Here is a 12,663-nt window from a genome sequence, read left to right on the forward strand (position 1 = left end):
ATTGAGCTGATTCACTTTGAGATGAATGAGCATAGCAGCACGCCTTTTGATGTTAATTAAGCTATTACTGATTCTCACCCAACTGAGTGTGAGAAGAATCAGGTCCACTGATTCCATTGTAGTTACTCCTGATTCACATTAGGATGAGGAAAGGGAAATTAGCTCCAATGATCCCAGCAGAGTTACCTGGGTTTACAGTGCAGATTTTGCTGAAGCCAAATCCTCAGCTCCACTCTGAGGAAAGCATGAAGAACACTTGCCTCACTTGTTGTGGCTTGAAACCCAGGAAAGGATTCTTAGATAAATAGGAAGCCAGAACAATCAGATTCTTTCTGTGGAAGGAATTTTCTTTTTGCTAGGAAGCAGATAGTTACCTTTTCCTTCTTTGACCATGTGATCCTCCTGATGTGTAAAAATTGGTTCTAGAGAATAGTTTGGGAAAGGGGAATTATGGGCGATACTCTTTCTGAGACTCTGCTGTTGCTTGTACTTTGTTTGGGTAAAAGGTAAAGACAGATAAACCTGGATTGGATGAAATTTTCTATGATAAATCATGTATAACCTTAACTCTGCCCCCTTGTGTGATAGAATGTGATCTCTCATGTGATAAGGAATATGTAACCTTAACTCTGACTTCTTAGGGAAGGCACTATGTGCAACTTTAACTCTGCACTCATGTTGCTACAGTGATACGTAGAGAAGAGACAGGGATCAGTGGTAATGGATATAAAACTGAATATTAAATGTGTCTGCTGGACATGGATCTGTTGTTCTCTTAGGTTTTCTAGGTCCCAGATCAACTCTCAAAACCTGTGCAGCCAAATTTCACCCCACAGGATCTCCTTGAATCTTGAGATGGAGTAAATATTAATGGGAAAGAGTGACCTCTGGTGGTGTGCACAATGCTGCATCTCCAGAATTAATGCATTCCCTCTTTTTGTCTCTCCAACTTAATCTTTAATGTGATTGCATCACTGTCCAGCTTTCAGATCAACAGCTGTGGTGTTAGACTAGATTTACTCTGCTTTCACTAGTTGACTTCAGTGGCCTTACTCCAGAATTAGACAAGTCTACATGAGCTCAGAAGATGAGACTGAAATGAAGTGTGGTGCAAGGGCCATGGTGTTAGCCTGGGACTCAGAAGACATGCATTCAACTCCCTGTTCTGCCACAGCTTTCTTGTGTGACAAATAACATAGGCACAGGTTTTGAAAAGTATTCAGATATTGAAATCAATGGGTTTTAGATGCACAGGGGCTTTTGAAAATCCTGCTAGGAACCTAAATACCTTTAAGAATGTTGACCCTTGAGAAAATTTTAAAAGGACATCAGACCCTGATTTTTAAAAGTATTTATGTGTTGCATTCTCAGAATTGCAACACCTAACTGATTTAGGAGTCTAAGTCTCATTTTCAAAAGAGATTTAGGCACTTAGGAGACAAAATCTCATCTACAGTCACAGGGATTTAGGGTCCTAAGTGCCTTACTCCATTTTGAAAATGAGATTAGACTCCTAAATCAGTTAGGCTGACCACAGCATCATCTATACCTTTAACAATCTTAGGAACAGATTTTCAAAGGTATTTATTTAGTTATCTAAGGATGCAGATGGATGCCTACTGGGATTCACAAATGTAGCCAGGTCAATGGGAGTTAGGTGCCTAAACTGCTTAAAAAATTCTGAAAGTCCCACTTGACACCTATCTGCATACTGAGGCACCTAAACACCTTTTGAAATTTGGCCATTGTACCTCATTGCTCCTGTGACGCTGCACCCCATAATGATTTATGTTAATATGCTTATGAATGTATGTATGACATAACTGGGATATGTTTTAAGCTACATATGTGATGTAACATATCTCTGCAAAGGTTATAATCTACTGAATATTTTCATCCTATTTGTATGCATGTATCATTTTTGTATTCAAAGTTATGAATATTGGCTCTGTACTTGGTTGATTTTAAGTAGTCTTAGTAAGGCATTTGGTCAGCTTCTTTAGAAAGGAATTTGCAAGTTAAGTGTCCAATCAAGAAACATTTAATGGACAATGGATCTTGGAAGGCTCCAATCCACATCAGAAGTCTTCCTGAGGACGTTCAAGGTAGCATGTGAACAATGGTCGCTACTTGTAAGTTCTGAGTCATGCATGGACATGTGATTTGTCCATGTGTCTCTAAAACTCCATTTTGGAACTGAATTCTGGATAGGAGAGAGGAGGGGTACCACTCATGAGAGAAAGTCTATTTAAGCCCCTGGAAACTCCTCCATTTTGTCTTCAGCTGACTCAAGAGATAGCCTCTCCACACTGAAATGATACCTGAAAGACCTGGTCTACACTATGTGTTTAAACCAATTTTAGCAGAGTTAAACCGATTTAACACTGTACCTGTCCACACAACGAGGCCCTTTATTTCGATATAAAGGGCTCTTCAAATCAATTTCTGTACTCCTCCCCAATGAGAGGAGTAGCGCTAAAATCGGTTTTACCATATTGGATTAGAGTTAGTGTGGCCACAAATCCCATTGTCTTCCTCACCCAGACGTGTAAGAAAGCGTGGGGAAGGATTCATGCACCCGCCCACTCCACCCCCATGGATAGCCCAACCAAAAGGCTGTCATTACATTGAAATGTTTTTATTGGTCTTTTCCTTCCCTCTTATCCTCCTCTCAAACCACACCCGGGATACCTTGTCAGCTCTCTCCCTTCTTTTATAATGACTTTTTAATAAAGAATACATGATTTTTAACGATAGTGACTTTATTTCCTTAAGCAAGCTGTAATCGAAGGGGGAGGGTCGGTTGCTCACAGGGAATAGTCAATCAAGGAGTGGGGGAGTTCATCAAGGGGAAAGAAACACAACAGTTACACCGTACCCTGCCTGTGTGAAACTGGTTTTCAAAGCTTCTCTGATGCGCACTGCTTCCTGGTGTGCTCTTCTAATTGCCCCGGTGTCTGGCTGCTCGTAATCAGCGGCCAGGTGATTTGCCTCAGCTCCCACCCCGCCAGAAAGGTCTCCCCCTTACTCTCACAGAGATAGTGGAGCACACAGCAAGCAGCAATAACAAAGGGGACATTTGTTTGGCTGAGTCTGAGCGAGTCAGTAATGTTCGCCAGCGAGACTTTAAACGGCCAAATGCACATTCTACCACCATCCTGCACTTGCTCAGCCTGTAGTTGAACAGCTCCTGACTACTGTCCAGCTGCCTGTGTATGGCTTCATGAGCCATGGCAGCAAGGGGTAGGCTGGGTCACCCAGGATAACTATAGGCATTTAAACATCCCCAATTGTTATTTTCTGGTCTGGGAAGTAATTCCCTTGCTGCAGCCGTTTAAACAGAGTGTGCTTCTGAAGACGCGAGCGTCATGAACCCTTCCTGTGCCATCCCACGTGGATGCTGGTGAAACATCGCTTGTGATACACCAGTGCTTGCAGCACCATTGAAAAGTACCCCTTGCGGTTTACGTACTGGGTGCCCTGGGGCTCCAGTGCCAAGATAGGGATATGGTTCCATCTATTGCCCCCCCCACAGTTAGGGAATCCCCCATTGCACCAAAGCCATCCACTATGACCTGCACGTTTCCCGGAGTCACAACCTTTTGTAGCAGCAGCTTAATGATTGCTTTGGCTACTTGCATCACAGCAGCCCCCACATTAGATTTTCCCACTCCAAATTAACTCCCCACTGACTGGTAGCTGTCTGGCATTGCAAGCTTACAGAGGGCTATTGCCACTCACTTCTCCACTCTGAGGGCTGCTCTCATCTTGGTATTCTGGCATTTCAGGGCAGAGGAAGGCAAGTCACAAGGTTTCATGAAAGTGCCCTTACGCATGCGAAAGTTTCGCAGCCACTGCAAATCGTCCCACACCAGCAAAACTATGCAGTCCCACCAGTCTGTGCTTGTTTCCCGGGCCCAAAATTGTCATTCAGTGGCTAGAATCTGACCCATTACCAGCAGGATCTCCAAAGCGCAGGGGCCCACGGTTTGAGAGAATTCTCTGTCCATGTCCTCATCACTCTCGTAGCCGTGCTGCCATAGCCACCTCCTCCTCCTCACCTGGCTCTGCAGGTTCTGGTTCAGCATAGACTGCATGAGAATGCGTGAGGTGTTTACAACATCCACGATTGTGGTATTGATCTGAGCAGTTTCCATGTTTGCCATGCTATGGCGTCTGCACAGTTCACCCAAGAAAAAAGGCACGAAAAGGTTGTCTGCTGCTTTCATGGAGTGGGGGGTGAGGCTGTACCCAGAACCACCCGTGACAATGATTTTTGCCCCATCAGGCACTGGGATCTCAACCCAGAATTCCAAGGGGCAGGGGAGAGACTGCGGGAACTATGGGATAGCTACGGGATAGCTACCCACAGTGCAATGCTCCAGTAATCGACGGTAGCCTCGGACCATGGGCGCACACTGCCGAATTAATGTGCCTAGTGTGGCCGCGTGCACTCGGCTTTATACAATCTGTTTTACAAAACCAGTTTATGTAAAATTGGAATAATCCTGTAGTGTAGACGTACCCTTTAAAGAAACTGGAACAAAGGACAGTAACCATGAGGGGTGTGAGTGATTTCTGGACCCAGATGATTAGGAGGCTAGGCTGTAAAAGAAGCTTACTGGAACATCTCTGAAGGTGAGATTTCATCTGTAATCATTTTCTTATGGTATTAGGCAAAGACATGTGTGTTTTCCTTTATTTTGCTTGGCAATTCACTTTGTTCTGTCGGTTATTAATTGGAACCAAGTAAATCCGACTTTTTTACATTTAATAAATGATTTTTTAAATTGTTAACTGTCCCAGAGTATGTATTAATACCTGTGGGGGAGGGCACAAACAGCTAAGCAAATCTCTCTATTGCTGTTATAGAGGGTGAACAATTTCTGAGTTTACCCTGAATAAGCTTTATGCAGTGCACAACAGATTTATGTGGGGTTTGGGCATCTGAGTGGTGGAGACAGGAACGCTTAGAATATCAGGGACCTCAGAAGGTTGTATAGTCCAACCTCCTGCTTAAAGCAGGACTAATCCCTAAACACATCTTTACCCCAGTTCCCTAAACAACCCCCTTAAGGGCTGAGCTCACAACCCTGGGTTTAGCAGGACAATGCTCAAACCACTGAGCTATTCCTCCCCCAGCATTTTCTAAGATGTTTTCAATTAACCCTGCTTTTTGGGGATATTGTTCAGACTGGGTCTCTGTTTGCATCAGGCAAGTCTGTCTGGCTCAAATCAGGCAGGGCACTGAAGTCCTTAGCTGCCAGGGGAAACAGGCTCAGCACATAAGGTGGCAGCCCCCAACGAGGTTTCTGTGATTCAGCCTGTCACAGCTCCATCTTTAAAACTTAAATTATTGCATTTTCCTACTGCACAGAGGCAGTATGAGGTTAAATCCATTAAAGATTATGAGGTGCTCAGATACCATGGTAATGGGGCTAGATAAGGTCCTAACACAGATATAAAGCTCTTAAAAGAACTGAGCTGGAGACATTTGCAGTCAATCAAATTCTTTTATTCAATGGAACCTTCTTCTCCACACCATTCTCCAGAATGCTCTCTTCACCTCCTTGTTCCTCAGGCTGTAGATGATGGGGTTTAACATGGGCTTGATGACCGTGTAGGACAGAGAGAGAAACTTGTCTGTTTCTGGTGAGTACGAGGAATTGGGCTTCAGATACATAATGGTACCAGAGCCATAGAACAGTGTCACCACCACGAGGTGTGAGGAGCAGGTGGAGAAGGACTTCCTTCTGCCCTCCTCCGATGGCATTCTCAGGATGGTGGAGATGATGCAGATGTAGGACATGAGGATCAGCATGAAGGGAAAGGTGACAAAAGACATAGCCACCATGAAGACAGCCATTTCATTGCGGGAGGTGTCTCCACACACCAGCTTCAGCTATGGAGGGATGTCACAGAAGAAATGATTAATCTCGTGTGATCTGCAAAAGAGTAAGATGAATACCATGCTGATGTGACCAAAGGACATGAGGAAACCATTGACTCAGGATCCAGCAGCCAGTCAAGTGGACACCTTCCTGTTCATAACCACGGGGTAATGCAGAGGCTTGCATATTGCAACATAGCGATCGTAAGCCATGGATGCCAGGAGAAAACACTCTGACCCACCAAGCAAAAAAGAGAAATAGGTTTGCATAGCACAGCCCATGAAAGAGATGGTTTTATCCCCAGAGAACAGATTTCCAAGCATCTTGGGGATATTGACTGATGTGTAGCACATCTCCAAGAGGGACAGGTTCCTGAGGAAGAAGTACATGGGGGTATGAAGGGCTGGATCAGCCAATGTGAGGACAATGATTAGAAGGTTTCCAGCCAAGGTAACTATTTAGGTGACCAGAAACACCGAAAAAAATAAATGCTGCAGGCTGGGAATGTCAGAAAAACCGAGGTGAATGAATCCAGTGATTGTTGTGCTGTTTCTTCCCACTGTTTCTTGGCTATTTTTCATCCTGAAGAAGAAAAGGAAACAATAGGCTGTCACAGAATACTTTCCCCCACTCCACTGTCCTCCACTGTCATACAATTTCTCCGGATAATCTGAGTCTTCCTGTGAATTTTAGGAAGCTAAGAATGTTCTCTTTTTTACAAATTGCTGCTACCTGTGTCTCTAATGCAGTAATCTTCAGAGCTGTCCTGTGCAACATTTCTTGGAACCTGAATGAATATCTAATAAAATTTGAATTTCTGGGTACTCTGTGCTGGATCTTAGAGCAGCTCAGTGATGGATGTTTTAAGTTCCTTTTACCCATGGATCTTTCCCTCCCACTCCCAGTTTTCTGACTAAAATGTGTTATGAGATCCTGCAAATTTTCAAACAAGATTAATTTGGGAGTGAGTTGGGATGTATCTCATGAATCCCTTAATCAAATGACTCCAGTTTTAGAACACTATTTCTAACCTTGTCCATCCAATTTTCAAGTGGGCTGCCTATGCATGTGGACTTTGGGCACTTTGAAAACTCACCTTTCAAACAGACACCTCTGTGTAATGTTAACTTTGATGCAGTCCCATAAGGCCAAAACTGTAAAAGTGACCAGTGATTTTGTGTGATTCGTCACTTTCTCACGAGCTCAATGCAAATGGAATTGCTTTGGGTCTGATTCACCACGGAGTTTCTATATCATTATGCCCAGGTAGGTCCAATGGGCCAGAATCATCTGCTGTAAATTAGTTATGTGGATTGACACCGCCCTTGAATTTCAAAGAAGCTACACTCGTCCTAAACTGATGTAGTGGAGTACAAGTAATCAAGACCTATAAGATGTCAGAAAATCAAGCTAAGTTGTCCCAAGTTGGTCATCCAAAAGTGGAGGCACTCAATATCTGTGGTAATTTGGGTCCGGGCTCATAAAACATGGATTGCACGATGCATAGTAACTGATATACAGTAAAGGGAAATTACCACTGACCTGAATAGAAAAGGATGTGAATCAAACCTTGGATTGCAAAAAGCTCAAGATATGATGTGTTTGAAATGATTCCTAGTTCATTCTCTGTCCCAGTCTATACCCGAGATCCGACCACCCCCACAGTTGAGGTGTCTGAAATTCAAATCCAACTTAAGATAAAAATTTTGCAACTACCCTCTATCTTCAAATGAATAAAAAAGCAGCAATTTTATTATGGAAAAAATGACCTGCTAATATGGACATTCTTATTATTTATAAATGTATTTGTTAAGGACCAAAAATATGCTTGGTGCTGTGCACAACTAAATTACCAATATATGAATCACTGGAAGAACAACTCAAAAACAGCAACAATCCAGATGCCTACAGATCTCGGCATGGAATGATAACATTTGCAAACTCCTCACCACAGTGACGTGCAAAGCGAAGGCAGACTTCTCACCAAATACAGAATGGGGGATCGCAAACTAGAAGTAGAAACTGGGACGCACAAAAAAGGTTAAACATAGAGAGTAGTGAAGAATTTTTTGTGTGTGTGGGGGGGGGAAATTGGATTGACCCAAAGCAAAACAAAAAAATCCATATTTTTCAGTGGAAAGAAAAAGTCAAAAACGTTAATTTCAGGTCAAACAATACATTTAGTTTCATCAAAAATGAAATATTTCTTTTAGTTCTTGAGGAGTCTTCTTTACTGTTTTTAAAACACAAAATAGAAGTAAAATTTGAAATTAAAAGTCATTCCAAACTGAAAAATCAAAGCATTTCAATGTTTCAGGATTTATTTTTTGGGGGGGGTACAACATTTTTCTGAATTCAACCGGAATTCATGAACTATTTTGCTTGACCTGAATACACAGTTTTTAGTGGGAAGAAGTTCCATCTGAAAAAAATTCACCCAGCTCTGGCAGTGATTATGCAGCCAATGTGACAGAGGAAAGATTGTGATGGAGAGAAACCTTCATCTCCAGTGTACCAAATATGACAAAAGAGCAAACTATCAAGAACTATAAAAGACATCTTATCAAAAGCAAGGTGGAAAAAGTGTTCTCAAACTCTGGGAGAAAGGCAGAGACAATATCATGACACCTACCTAATAAGCCATTGGTCCAGAGCAGATTATGAGAAAGGGACACAGTGGATCATACTCCAAATCAAAGCTAATATGAAGATTTTTTTTTCCCCTTGTGGAAAATTTAGATAAAAAACAAAGACACCTTTATTCCAGAATAAGAGCATCCACAAGAGGGGTTAATCAGGAAAAAGTATTTCAGAATAACCATCTCCAGACACAACTGTGTAAATCTTTATGGGAGTGAGTGAATGAATAATCTCACTGAAGTAAGGGATATCAGGGCTTGATTCTTATGCGCTCCTAGAAGTAAGTGGCATTAAATAGTTGGAAGAAGAGCATGAACTTAAAATTGGAAAGTTTTCCACTTACTGAAATTCGGGAGCGTTTCTGTACAGTTCTCACCAACTAGCTGCACCAAGAACCACTTCCTCATGCACATCTGGAACAGAGGGTGGTGATCTCTTCACACACTCCAAAGGATGCATTTCTTCATCAGGCAGGATGGCAGTTTTTATTATTTATCTGCACTGTCCCCTTTCGGAGCTGATCTCCCGACCATTTCGTAGTCTGAATAACTCCATGACGATGATAATGATCTGTAATGCAGTAGCACCTAAGAGCTCCAATCATGGACCAAGCCCCCATTGTACTAGGCACTGTATAAACACATAACAAAAAGACAGTCACTTCCCCAAAGACCTTACAACTAAGTAATGTGTTAGTATAAGATTGTTCTGCTCTGATACAGTATGCAGGGGAGCTCTCACAACAGAGCATGCGTACAGTACTGTATATTATTAATTCAAACTGATTTTTAGTCATTAACTATTATTGATTGCCACAAAACAAGTGAGCTCAGAACTCAGTTAGTTTTATGGGAAGTGCTGGCAATGAAATAACAACAGAACCCAAACCCCACTGCTGGTCAGTTTGGAGATTTGAAGATAAGTTGGTTTGACTTTTCCTGAGCCTTGTTTAACATACTGTAGAACAGCAAATTGATTCCTTTGCTCCTGATTTACATGAGCTTGAAGATTGAAGGGCCCCAAGATTAGTGTCCCATTGTGCTAGGCACTGTACAGACACACTGGAAGACACACTTGCCGTTGTCAAATGCTTAAAATGTAAACATACAAGACAGACAAAGGTGGGGCAGGGAGAGGGAAGGTGGAGAAACAGAGACCCAGAGAGGAGAAATGACTTGTCCCAAGGTCAGCTAGCAGGTGAGTGATTGAGCCAAGACTAGAACCATATGTTCCACCTATGAGACACACTGCATCCATCTAGCTAGTGATCAGGAAAACACTGATAGGCAACATGGTCTAGGGGTAGGACACTGGAGTCAAGGCATTTGGGGCTTGGTTCTGTTCGAAGCTCTACCACTGTATCCCTGCTATGCCACTACATAAGATGGTTTACCTTTACCCCTTCCTATAGCTACACCCAGATCTGCCTGTGAGAGGTACGTAATGTTGGCAGCAAGGCCAATAGTCTCCCCTTGTTCACATTCAGAGTGTAAATGCAGCTGCATTCTAGCCATAGGAGCATTGGGTCAGGACAAGGCCACCACAAGAAGCTGGCCTCATTTTTTTTAATCTCGGTCTTTTATGGAAGGTGATGTCATCTGATGATGTAACTGTAAATTCCATAATATAAGATACACTACCCAAGTGTAGGAAATTGCGGGGTTAGGCCCTTCGCGTTCAGGAAATGATGAAGTTGCACACTCCACTGCTCTCCTGGGCAATGCAGCGTAGTGAGCCTGTTGGGGAAAAAATCTCCTAATACATTTAGTAAAGTTTTCCATGACTCAGTTTCCACACAAATGTTCCTTTATTGATCCAAAGGTCACTCGGTATTGATTACATCCCAAATACAAATACAAGCATATGCCCATCTATACTCTATCTCCTAGCAATAATTCAGTTATAAGCATTGGCCAAATACCCAAAAGAGGATCAGACTCGGGAGATACTTTCCCATCATCACGTAACTCCACAGGGGTAAGAAAAATCTCTGAGCCCCCGCCTCATTCACTCCCGCTCCATGTCCCGTGAGTGCCCCGACCCTATTCACACCTCCAATCCTGACAGGCCATCTGGGACTCTCACACCTTTCCAACCACCCCCGCCCCTTTCCCCTTCCTGACCCCCCGAACCTCTGCTCCATCCAACCACCTTCTGACAGGCCCTCTGAGACTTCCACACCTATCCAATCTTTCCCTGCCCCCTGGAACCTCTCGCCACCGGCCCTGGCCCCTTACCATGCCGCTCAGAGCAGCATGTCTAGCAGCTGTGCTGCAGCCGAGACAGACATGCTGCTGCGCTGCTCTGCAGGAGCATGCAGCCGCACCCAGAGCACTGCCCTGTCGCGGCAGCATACCTGCGGAGGAGGGAGGACAGCTCCTCGGCTGGGAGCTCAAAGGCCAGCAGGACAGTACTTGGCGGCTGGATGTGGCCAGCGACCATAGTTTGCCCAGCTCTGCTCTAGGGACTCCTGTAGCACAGCACCCCAGCTGCACCCTGCCGTGAGGTGGGTTATAATGCTTTCACATTAACAGATGCATTCACAGAGAGCACACATGGATACAAAGTAGTTCTCTCCAAGATTACATGCAAATGCTGTATCCACAAGTGGGCAGAGTTAAGGCTGTGCAGCAATACAGGACTACATTACATGAGTCAACTGTGGTTTTAAACTGAGTGTGGATGTTAGCATGAGATAGGCCCAAAAAGCATGTGACCAAAAAGACCTGAGATCATGAGAAAAGAAAAGGTTGTTTGTGTTAAACTAGTAGTAACCCTTGAAATACAGAGCAGATCTTATTTAAGGGTTGGGTTGAGATCATCAAAAATAAAGAATATGGTTAATTCGTTAATGCTGTATAGGTTGTTTAAGATGCTTAGTCCAGTTGCTGGGAAAGAAATATGGCAAAATAAGAATAAGAAGAAACCTTGAAGAAAGAAGCCCAATCATTAATCTTGTCTTGACTGGGTCAGAATCAGGGTTCAGCCTAACTGCCTCTTCTGGCTTTAGCTAAGTGTCAAGATCCAGCAATGACATCACTTGTTTATTCTAGTCTATAAAGACAAGGTTGTAGCAGTTTCTTTGTTCAGGGGCAGGGGGTCCCAGGAGGGGGCAGTCAGGGGACATGGGGGGGTTGGATGGGTCGGGGGTTCTGAAGGGGGCAGTCAAGGGGTCGGAAGGGGAAGGGCGGATAGAAGGCTGTGGCCAGGCTGTTTGGGGAGGTGTAGGCTTCCCTACACGGCCCTCCATACCGTTTTGCAACCCCAATGTGCCCTAAGGCCAAAAAGTTTACCCACTCCTGCTCTAGAGGCTCCTAGAGTACTGGTGGTACCACGGGCGTGGAGGCAATTCTTTAGGCTCTCACCCTTTGTAGATTGGCTGGAACATAGGCACATTTTGGTAACGAGGAGGATTGCACTGCTAGTGTTGCCAGAAATGCAGATGCAATTACCCTCGACACCATGGCTGTAAATTACGACACAGACTGATAAACTGAATATGCAATCCAGTCTCTAAGGCCACTGAGTACAGAGGTGTGATGGTGGGGATCCTTCAGCCTTGAATCAGGGATTCTCACTTCAGAAGCATTGTGCACTTCCCTGCAGATTTCCTGGGAAAAACCCGTACCTTTTATCCCCAGAGAAAACTGCATGCGGGCTGCTCCTATTGGCTGAAATCCAAAACAGGAACATTAGCACTGGCCTAAGAAGACTCCGTCTGCTTGTCTCTGTTACTTTACAGGGTCTGCAAACTCAGTCTCATTGTTTACACACACAGTGCACAACTGCTGTGTTGAGAGACTCAGAAACATCATTATTTCCTCAACCTTCCGCTGGCCTTGCGAGCAGAGCCTGGGACATTAAACTCATACTTAGGGCAGGTCAAAATTTTTCTATTTTTTTTCTGACAGAAAATTGGGTTTCTGATTTCCTCCCAAAATTTCAATTGTCAGAAACAAACAAAAAATTAGCAGAAAACTGATTTTTTTGTTCATTTTTTTGCTGAAAAAATTTGATTGCCCCAAATAAAAGTATTTGTCAGGTTTTCATTTGTTTTTTTAATGTGTAAACCTCTCTTCCCTGGGTACCCAGTGTTCCTGAGGATAAAGGAGATCCTGGGGTGATCCCAAAG

The 12,663-nt window shown here is 43.6% G+C and overlaps 1 pseudogene; it reads right to left on the minus strand.

Moving 5' to 3' along the window:
- Positions 1-5,518: 5,518 nt before the first annotated feature.
- Positions 5,519-6,519, minus strand: LOC116836581 (olfactory receptor 10A2-like; annotated as a pseudogene).
- Between the last annotated feature and the right edge of the window lie 6,144 nt (positions 6,520-12,663).

This window comes from Chelonoidis abingdonii, chromosome 25 (genome assembly GCF_003597395.2).
Source record: "Chelonoidis abingdonii isolate Lonesome George chromosome 25, CheloAbing_2.0, whole genome shotgun sequence".
Lineage (NCBI taxonomy): Eukaryota > Metazoa > Chordata > Testudines > Testudinidae > Chelonoidis > Chelonoidis abingdonii.